The sequence below is a fragment of the Ornithorhynchus anatinus genome, chromosome 2 (genome assembly GCF_004115215.2).
Source record: "Ornithorhynchus anatinus isolate Pmale09 chromosome 2, mOrnAna1.pri.v4, whole genome shotgun sequence".
NCBI classification, from domain to species: domain Eukaryota; kingdom Metazoa; phylum Chordata; class Mammalia; order Monotremata; family Ornithorhynchidae; genus Ornithorhynchus; species Ornithorhynchus anatinus.
Window position 1 is genome coordinate 119,003,576 of NC_041729.1, and position 10,337 is coordinate 119,013,912.

Consider the following 10,337-nt stretch of genomic DNA (forward strand, 5'->3'; position numbering starts at 1 on the left):
ATGGAGAGGAAAGGACTGATTTAAGCAGTGTTGTGAAGGTAGAACCAATTTGGTGGATTTGGTGATAGTTTTAATATATGGGTGGAATGAAAGAGGAGTCAAGAACTATGCCAAGGTTATGGGCTTGTGAGATAGGGAGGATAGTGGTGTTGTCCACAGTCATGGAAAAGACCAGCGGAGACAAGGTTTGGGTGGAAAGACAAAGAGTTCAGCTTTGGACATGTTTTATTTGAGGTATTGGCAAGACAACCAGATAATATGTCCTGAGGACAGAAGGAGATACGAAATTGTAGGCAAGGAGAGAAGTCAGGGTTAGAGATGTAGATTAGGGAATTAACTGCCTAGAGATGGAAATTGAAGTCATAAGAATGAATGAGTTCTCCAAGGGAGTGGGTGTAGAGGGAGAATAGACGGAGACCTAGAACTGTGCCCTGAGGGACCCCTATTGTCAGAGGGTAGGAAGCAGAGAAGGAACCAGCAAAAGAGAATGAGAAAGAGCAGTCAAAGAGACAGGAGGAGAACCAAGAGAAAACAGTGCCAGTGAATCCAAGGTTGGATAAAGTTTCAAGGATCTCCTGCAGTTTCTGGTAGCCAGAAGACCTTGGAAAGAGACTGCCTGCTGCAGTGACAAGCAAATTACAGTGAATTTTCAGTTCCCACCATACTCATCTTCATACCTTTAAACCATGCTATCATGACTGAACAGGCAGATTTTCTCTCCTATCAGGTGCTGTTTTAGGAAACCAATTAGAGGAGTAGGTGGGAAGGGCAGATCCTAAACCAGTGATTTAATCAGAAGAATCCAAATCACAAAGGTTTCCCAAAAGCATTTCATTTGTCTTGGGAATCATAGGTTAGCAAGCTGCAAAACTATGGTGTGTCCCAATAGAGTAAGTATATACAATCGCTACCCTGTAGGAGATTACAATCCAATCATTAAGTGATAGCAGTACAAAAGTCATCCAAAAGTCACCCAAAAGATCCTGTTGAAATTTGGCATGGGAATTATAAGGAAGGAAAGGGTAAATTGCATGAAACAAAGGTGCTGATTCACCATACCTTTCCACTGCAGTAGTGGGTGGTCCTGCCTGGTCTTGATATTGGTGGGGAAGGATTTCTGATGTCTCTTCAATCTCCTGACACTGGCAGTGAGGAGCCTCTTCATGTCTGGCCCCTCTTGAGTATATCAATATCACTAATTAAGCTGAGGGGAAGATATTTTGGAGTTTTTCTGGTCTGAATCTTAGTTTGTGATTTTGAAATACAGTTTGAATTTATGTTCTTGCATTCTTTTTGACTGTATCGATCAATCAACCAATCATATTTATTGGGTGCTGTACTAAACACTTATGAAAATACAATATAAGAGAGCTGGTAGACTTGTTCTCTGCCCACAAGGGGGCTGGAAAGAGGGGGAGTCAGACATTAATAAAAATAAATTATGGATATGTATTTAAGTGCTGTGGTGCCAAGGGTGGGTTGAGTAAAGTGTACAAATCCAAGTAAAAGAGTAACGCAAAAGGAAATGGGAGAAGAGGAAATGAGGGCTAGATCAGGGAAGGCCTCAGAAGAGATGTGCTTTTAAACATGTTTTGAAGGTGGGCAGAAGGGGGAGCGAGTTCCAGACCAGAGGCAGGACGTTGGAGAGAGTTCAGTGGTAAGATAGATGAGATCAAGGTACAGTGAGTAAGTGGGCTTTAGAAGAGCATAGAGAGGGGCTAAGTTGTAGTAGGAAGTCATTAAGGTAGGACTGACCAAGGTGCTTGAGTGCTTTAGAGCTAATGGTAAAGAGTTTCTGTTTGATGCGGAGGAGAATTGGCAACCACTAGAGGCTCCTGAGGACTGGGGAGATGCGGACTGAATTTTTTTTAGAAAAATTATCTGGGAAGCAGAGTGAAATATATACTGAAGTGGGAAGATACAGGAAGCCGGGAGGTCAGCAAGGAGGTTGATTCAGTAGTCAAGGTGAGATAGGATAAGTTCTTGGATAAACATGATAGCAGTTTGGATGGAGAAGAAAGGGCAGATTTTAAGGTAGAACCAACTGGATTTGCTAACAGATTTAATATTTGAGTTGAATTAGAGAGATAAGTTGAGGACAATACCAAGGTAACAGACTTGTGAGACAGGGAGGATGGTAGTGTTATATTGTTATATTTTACTCTCCCTGGTGCTTACTACAGTGCTCTGCACACAATACATAATCAATATACATGATTAACTGACTGTTGCTATAATAATAATAATGTTGGTATTTGTTAAGCACTTACTTTGTGCAGAGCACTGTTCTAAGCGCTGGGGTAGATACAGGGTAATCAGATTATTCCACATGAGGCTCACAGTCTTAATTCCCATTTTACAGATGAGGTAACTGAGGCACAGAGAAGTTAAGTGACTTGCCCACAGTCACACAGCTGACAAGTGGCAGAGCCGGGATTCGAACCCATGACCTCTGACGCCCAAGCCCGGGCTCTTTCCGCTAAGCCATGCTGCTTCAATAGTGATGGGAAAGTCAGGGGGGAGGACAGAATTTAGGTGGGAAGATGGTAAGTTCTATTTGTATCTCCAATTCACATATTGCTTCTGAGCAGAGTGCTTAGTATCTAATACCTAGCACCTGGTAAGCACTCAGTAAATATGATTGGTTGATTGAATAATCCAACTTTTATAGTTCTTCAAAATACGTAGAAGTATTTTATGGACTCTGGCCAGAGTCTATCTCTTTGGCTTCTTTTGAATGCCTTGCCTGGAGAAAGACAATTATTAAAGTTTGTTTTCCCAGATAGTTTAGTAATGTGTGCCCTAGCTATCACTTTCAAAGAAAATGTTTATACACAACCCATACAAGGGAATTCTATGGAAAAACTGTGGTTTTAATCGATAATGCAAAACTTAATGCTGTCAGAGAATTCAGCTACATAAACAAAAATCTATTCAAAGATGCATTTCAGGAAAAAAAGTAAAAAAAAAAAAAAAAAAAAGAAAAACACTAGCCTATCCTTCCAAAAATGATTGACTGAATTTATTAGCAATGAGTTCCCTTCATAGCAAACTGAAGGTCTACAAAGCGCTAGTGGTATCTAACCTTCTTTATGACTGTGTTACCTTAGCCTTCTAAAGGAGGCTAATTCAGTTTCATCAACGTCACCTAGAAACCATACTACACTTCAAATGACAAAACAGGATCATCAATAATGACAATTGGAATGTAGCACTCTCTCTCCTACCTTAGTTGGCTGATCTTCAGCGAGGGGTGAGTGCTTTAAAAAAGATATGAAGGGATGGGGTCAGAAGCACAGCTGGAGTGGGCAGATTTAGAGATGAGAAGAGAGATTTCACCTTGAATTACTTCAGGGAATATAGAGAGAGTTGAAGAGTGTGGAAGAGGAGGGAGGGATAGGAGAGGAGCGGAGGAGATTTTAGGGAGCTCATGACTGATGGTTTCATTTTTGTTGATGAAGTATGTAGCCAGGTCATTAGGGGAAAGAGATGTTGTGGGTCGGGGGAGGAGGTAGGAGGAGGCAGTTAAATATCTGGAACAGGTGGAGCGGGCAGTGGGTATGGGAGTGAATTAAAAGGAGAAGTATTGTTGTCTGGAAGTGGAGAGGGCTGAATTGAAGCAAGAAGAATGAATTTTAGGTGGACAAAGTCAGAGTGATGTCTGTATTTTCTCCAACAGCACTCCGCAGCTCAGGCACAGGAGAGAAAGCATACTGTAGAGGGACAAAAACTATCGCCCCTTCCCTCCTCTCCTCAACTTCTATCTTTAACCACTCACTCTCCAATGGCTTCTTCCCCTCTGCCTTCAAACAGTCCCATGTCTCCCCCATCCTAAAAAAAACCCTCTCTCGATCCCACTTTCCATTCCAGTTATCGTCCTGTCTCCCTCTTACCCTTCCTTTCCAAACTTCCAGAACGTGTCATCTACACTCGCTGCCTTGAGTTCCTCAACTCCAACTCTCTCCTGGACCCCCTCCAATGAGGCTTCCGTCCCCTCCACTCCACTGAAACTGCCCTCTCAAAGGTCACCCATGACTTTCTTCTTGGCAAATCCAATGGCTCCTACTCTAATATAATTCTCCTTGACCTCTCAACTGCCTTTGACACTGTCGACCATCCCTTTCTCCTCCACACTTTATCTCATCCTAGCTTCATGGACTCTGTCCTCTCCTGGTTCTCCTCATCTTTCTGGCCATTCATTCTCGGTCTCCTTCGCAGGCTCCTCCTCCCCCTCCCATCCACTAACTGTAAGGGGCTCCTTAAGGCTCAGTTCTTGGCCCTCTTCTCTTCTCCATCTAGACTGACTCCCTTGGTGAACTCATTCGCTCTCAAGGCTTCAATTATCATCTCTACACAGATGACACCCAAATCTACATCTCCTCCCCTGTTCTCTCCTCCTCCCTCCAGGCTCGTATCTCCTCCTGCCTCCAGGATGTCTCCACCTGGATGTCTGCCCTCTAGCTAAAACTCAACATGTCTAAAACTGAGCACCTTATCTTCCCTCCCATACCCTGTCCTCTCCCTGACTTCCCTGTCGCTGTGGACAGAACTACCATCCTTCCAGTCTCACAGGTCCACAACCTTGGTGTCGTCCCTGACTCAGTTCTCTCATTCACCCCACATATCCAATCCGTCACCAACACCTGCCTGTTTTAGCTTCACAATATTGCCAAGAACCGCCCTTTCCTCTCCATCCAAATGACTATTGTGCTGGTATAGGCGCTCCTAATATCCCAACTGGATTACTGTGTCAGCCTCCTCTCTGATCTCCCTTTCTCCTGTCTCTCCCCACTTCAGTCTATTCTTCATTCCGCTGCCCGGATTATCTTGCTACAGAAATGCTCTGAGCATGTCACTCCCCTCTTCAAAAACCCCCAGTGGTTGCCTAACATCCTTCGCTCAAAACAAGAACTCCTCACTCTTGGCTTCAAAGCTCTCCATCACCTTGTCCCCTCCTACCTCACCTCCATCTCTCTTTCTACTGCCCACCCCATACATTCTGCTCCTCTGCCACTCACCTCCTCATTGACCCCCATTCACGCCTATCCCGCTGTCGATCTCTGGCCCATGTCCTATCTCTGTCCTGGAATGCCCTCCCTCCTCACATCTGCCAAACTAACTCTCTTACCCTCTTCAAAGCCCTGCTGAGAGCTCACCTCCTCCAGGAAGATTTCCCAGTCTGAGCACCCCTTTCCCTCTGTTCCCCCTTCCCCTTCCCTCAGCACTGTGCTCATTTGTATATATTATTTATTACCCTATTTATTTTGTAATAAGGTGTATATCTCATTGATTCTATTTATCTTGATGAAGTTGTCTTCTTTTTGTTTTGTTCTGTTTTGCTTTGCTGTCTGTCTCCTCTGTTTAGACTGTGAGCCCATCATTGGGCAGGGATTGTCTCTATCTGTTACCAAATTGTACATTCCAAGCACTTAGTACAGTACTCTGCACAGAGTAAGTGTTCAATAAATACTATTGAATGAATGAATGAATCCAGGGTTGTGGGTCAGTGGTACAGGACTCTGCTGTCCTCCAGACGGTAAGCTCGTTTTGGGCCAGGAATGTGCCTGTCTGTTATATGGTACTCTCCCAAGTACTTAGTACAGTGCTAGTCATACAGTAAGCACTAATAAATGCAATTGACTGATTGACTGAGACTGGTAGAGGGAAAGGGAAGCAAGGGAATTCAGTTCAGTGGAGAGGATGGTGTTGGGTGTGTCAATTTGTGGCTCAGGACATTAGTCATTCAAACACATATAGTCAATCTGTCACTAAATCCTGTCGGTTCAACCTGCATTACTATTGAAGTCTGCCCTTTCTTCTCCATCCAAACTGCTGCCATGTAAATCCAAGCACTTATTTCCCATCTTGATTACTCTATCAGCCTCCTTGCTGACCTCCCTGCCTCCTGCCTCTCCCACCTCCAGTCCATACTTCATTCTGCTGCCTGGATCATTTCTCTACAAAAACTTTCAGGCCATGTTTCACCATTCCTCAAGAGCCTCCTGTGATTGCCCATCCACCTCCACATCAAACAGAAACTCCTTACCATTGACTTTTAAATCACCTTGCTCCCTCCCACCTCACCTAGCTACTTTCTTACTACAACCCAAGCTGCACACTTTACTCCTTTAATGCCAACTTTTTAACTGTACCTCAGGCTCATCTATCTCACACCACCTTCTCACCCACATCCTGCCTCTGGCCTGGAAAACTCTCTCTCTTCATGGAGAAGTAGCGTGGTTCATTGGATTGAGCAAGGTCCTGGGAGTCAGAAGGTCATGGGTTCTTATCCTGACCACCACATGACTGCTGTGTGACCTTGGGCAAGTCATTTCATTTGTCTGGGCCTCAGTTACCTCATCTGTAAAATCCCAATTAAGAGTGTGTGCCTTATGTGGGACAGAGACCGTGTCCAACCTGAGTAACTTGAATCTACCCCAGCACTTAGAACAGTGCTTGTCATATAGTAAGCACCTAACAAGTATCATAATCATTATCATTATTCATATCTGACAGAAAATTACTTTCCCCACCTTCAAAGCCTTATTGAAGGCACATCTCTTCCAAGCTAAGCCCTAACTAAGCCCTCTCTCCTCTTCTCCCATTCCCTTCTGCATTGCCCTTGCACTTGGATTTGCTCTCTTTATTCATCCCTCCCTCAGCCCTATAGCACTCATGTGCATATCCACAATTTATTTTATATTAATGTCCATCTACCCCTTTTGACTGTAAACTCATTATGGGCAGGGAACATGTCTACACACCCTGTTTTATTGTACTCTCTCAAGTCCTCAGTACAGTGTACTCTCTCAAGTCCTTAGTACAGCACACAGTGATTCAATAAATATGACTGATTGATTGATAATATGAGGAAGAGGTTGGCATCCATAATGATGAGGATGACTCTCTGAGTAGATTGGTTTGAAAGGAGCAAAGTATGCAAGCTGGGGCATAGCGGAGAATGAACGAGGATAAGAAGGAGGGAGAGGGAAAGAAGCAGCTTGTCCTAGAGAAACAATGTTGCCTAATGGAAAGAGCATGACTGTGAGAGTCAAAGGACCTAGGTTCTGATCCCGGCTCTACCACATGTCTGCTCCACTACATGACCTTGAGCAAGTCACTTAACTTCTCTGTTACCTCATCTTTAAAGTAAGGATTAAGATTGTGAGTCCCAAAGGGGCCATGGGCTGTGTCCAATCTAATTATCTACTAATTTTTAATTTTTGAAATGGGAGGATGCCAATGTGGGTATAAGATAAAAATGAAGGAAAACCAGTTGTCTGATTAAAATTACAAATTCTACCCTAGCACTTAGTACCATGTTTCACACATAGAAGCAATTAACAAATACCATTTCAAAGAAAAGAGAGAGATGTGACTTAGATGGAATGGTCAGGAGTTTCTGCTTCATGCAGAGAAGAATTTTTAAACCACTTACAAGACTTGCTATAGAAAATACCAAATATGGTCCATCCTAAAGCAGAGGAACCAACTAAATGGAAGCTTGAGGTCCCACATCACCACAGTGTTCCTTCAGATTTAATTTTTAATTCTTTGCAAAAAAGTCATAGTTTCAAAATCTAGAAGAATTTGTAATTTTAACCAGACAACTGGTTTTCCTTCATTTTTTGCTTATACCCACATTGGCATCCTCCCATTTCAAAAATTAAAAATTAGTATTTTTAAATGGAAGAAGTAGGAAAATATTTCCATTTAGATAGATTTGGAAAACTTTTTCTATTCAGAAAGTGGGAGCACTGCTTCTGTTACAGAAAAAAATGAAATCAATGAATCAAGCAATGCATGTACAGTCAAAACCCCAGCAATGAACAACCACTACCTATCAGTTCTGGAGCAATGTCACATGCCAAATTTCTAATATAGCCCAGGAACCAAAGATGCTTCCCAAAGTCATGTCCAATCACTGTTACCTCCCTGCGCTACCTTCTCTTGCCCCAACTCACTCGTCAACTTTCCAATCAGTGATTTGAAGACACCTGTCTGTCCTTGAAATTCTTGCATCCACACCTAGGTAGAGACCCTAGGGATAGCTAGGCTCAGGACTCAGTTTGCTAAGAAACAAAGGAGAGAGAGAGAGAGAGAGAGAGAGAGAGAGAGAGAGCGCTGCATGCAGACCCTGCATAGAGAAGATTGGAGTTGGGTCAGATCAAGCCAGTAGGGAGTCTCTGCCCTCATTCGACTCTACTACTAGGTTGCCTCCAACCAATCAGTGTCATTTAATGAGCACTTAGTGTGTGCTGAGCACTGTGCTAAACACTTGGGAGACAACAATAAAACAGAGTAGGTAATCATAATCCCTGACCAAAGGAGTTTTTAGTCTAGAGCTGAAGCACAGTGACAGTACCATAAGTCCACTGCCATCACCACCATCACTCCTGTCCTTGCCGAAAGCCACCTACAAAATGTAGCCTATGTTCCTTTAGACCTTTGCCAGGGATAGTGCTGGTCCCTTTTCACTGCCATTATGTCTGGCAAAAAATCTTCAACAAGATCCCCTTTATAGTTCCACCTATCCTTCCAGGCTCCAGTCACAGGGATAGAGACAGAAACAGAGTAAGGCAAGATGGGATCAATAGTTGTTGCGATGGATGGCAAAGCCAGTGCTGTGGTTCTGCTCCTCCTTTTTCTCTTTCACTTCCTGAATGATGATGGCTCTGAGGCTAGAGCTGAGAGGTGGGGAGGTGCATGCATGCTAGAGAATGTGGGTGAAGAGGCAGAAAAGGAAGGGCTGAGTTCAGGGTACAGGTTGGCCAAGAAAGCCCTTAAGAACAGAGGAGGAGAATAAACAAGGTGAGGAAAATGGAGAATAGGAACTTACCAGGTAATTGTTCTTAACCTGTAAGAGCCTGGATATCACGCTGGGGATAGAACTGGAACAGAACCTAACAAATTGCTTGTAGGCTTATGGGAAAATGTTCCCTATAATACAACAGTTAACTTTTTTTGTATGAATATGTTATGCTGTATCCTGGGATATAGCACTATGTATCACTTGCACCATATTTCATATCTAAGAAAAACCAAATTCTTCCTTTATGTTATGTCTTAGTAAGAGTCTCAGAGGTTTCTTTGTATGACCCCTTGATGGCATGTAGCACTAAAGAGCAAATGACAAAATAAAGGTCACTGGAGATGAAAAATTTCAAGGACAGAATAAATTCCAAAGAGGAAGATCTCCTGCCTACCAAATAGAAAAAAATGAATCAAACATAAAGATAAACTTGGAATTCAAGGAAGAAAAGGAATAGAATTTAAGTTGTGCAGCAGAATTTCACACATGGAGATAGATATTTGTGCAGTATCTTTATACATGTGTCCAGTCATTGAGCAGTATTTGGTGATGTTATTTATGCAACAGTAGTCTACTTCAGCCCCACATTTTTAAGGGAGAATAGGAATGGTGCTAGGTTAAACCTAGAGAGATAAAATTTAAAAAGGAAGGGGAAAGAGGAATAATGAGCATTACATAAAGAGCAGCTAATGTTAAATGTAGCTTCTCATGAGCTTTAGGAAAGAAAACCACAAATGTGGTTTTCAGATCCCTCCCTTTAGAACACCTTATAGAAAAGCAGAAAAGAGGCTACTTTTGCTACTGAATACTTTGTAAATTCTCATTAACATGCCCAAGATGACCTGATCTTCAGTGTCAAGATGCTAGGAATCCATTACATCTAATTCAGTACCTGGGATTCTTGACTGCAGGACTTCTTGAGATTCAGCTCAAGCAAGTTTATCATTAAGTTTAAGCGGACTGTTTTACAAAACACAAAAAATCCACACACTTGAGAATTAAGCATCTAGATTATTTTCCCAGCCTCAATTAGGAAGGAATTTAACATGTGAGGAAATGGAGCAGTCACGTCAGTGGCCAATGTGCTCGAGTCTTGTCTGAGAACAAAGGGCCCTATCTCTGGCTGTGCAGTAACAGACACTAGAGGAACTGACACCATCTTTCTGTTTGAGCTATTTATTTTCATTTCACATTTGTAAGGCACTTTAATAAAACTGATATAAATTATTCCTTTTTACACCAGAAACAGAATAAAGGTGTTCTTCAATGAATGGGTAAAGAATGAAGAGAAAAAAAGGAATGCTACAAAATTTCTGAGTAGTAGAAAAATGTTTAATATAACCTAATTGGAAATAGGGTACAGCATTCAGAATGAATTTCCCCAGATGACCACACACTAAAAAATGTACCTCTCAAAATTATTAAATGGGTTTTGGTCTGGAAAAAAATCATGAAGGAAGAAAAAAATCATGTTAGCTCAAACTAGTCATGTAATTCCCAAATATCCCATTTTAATATTAGCAGG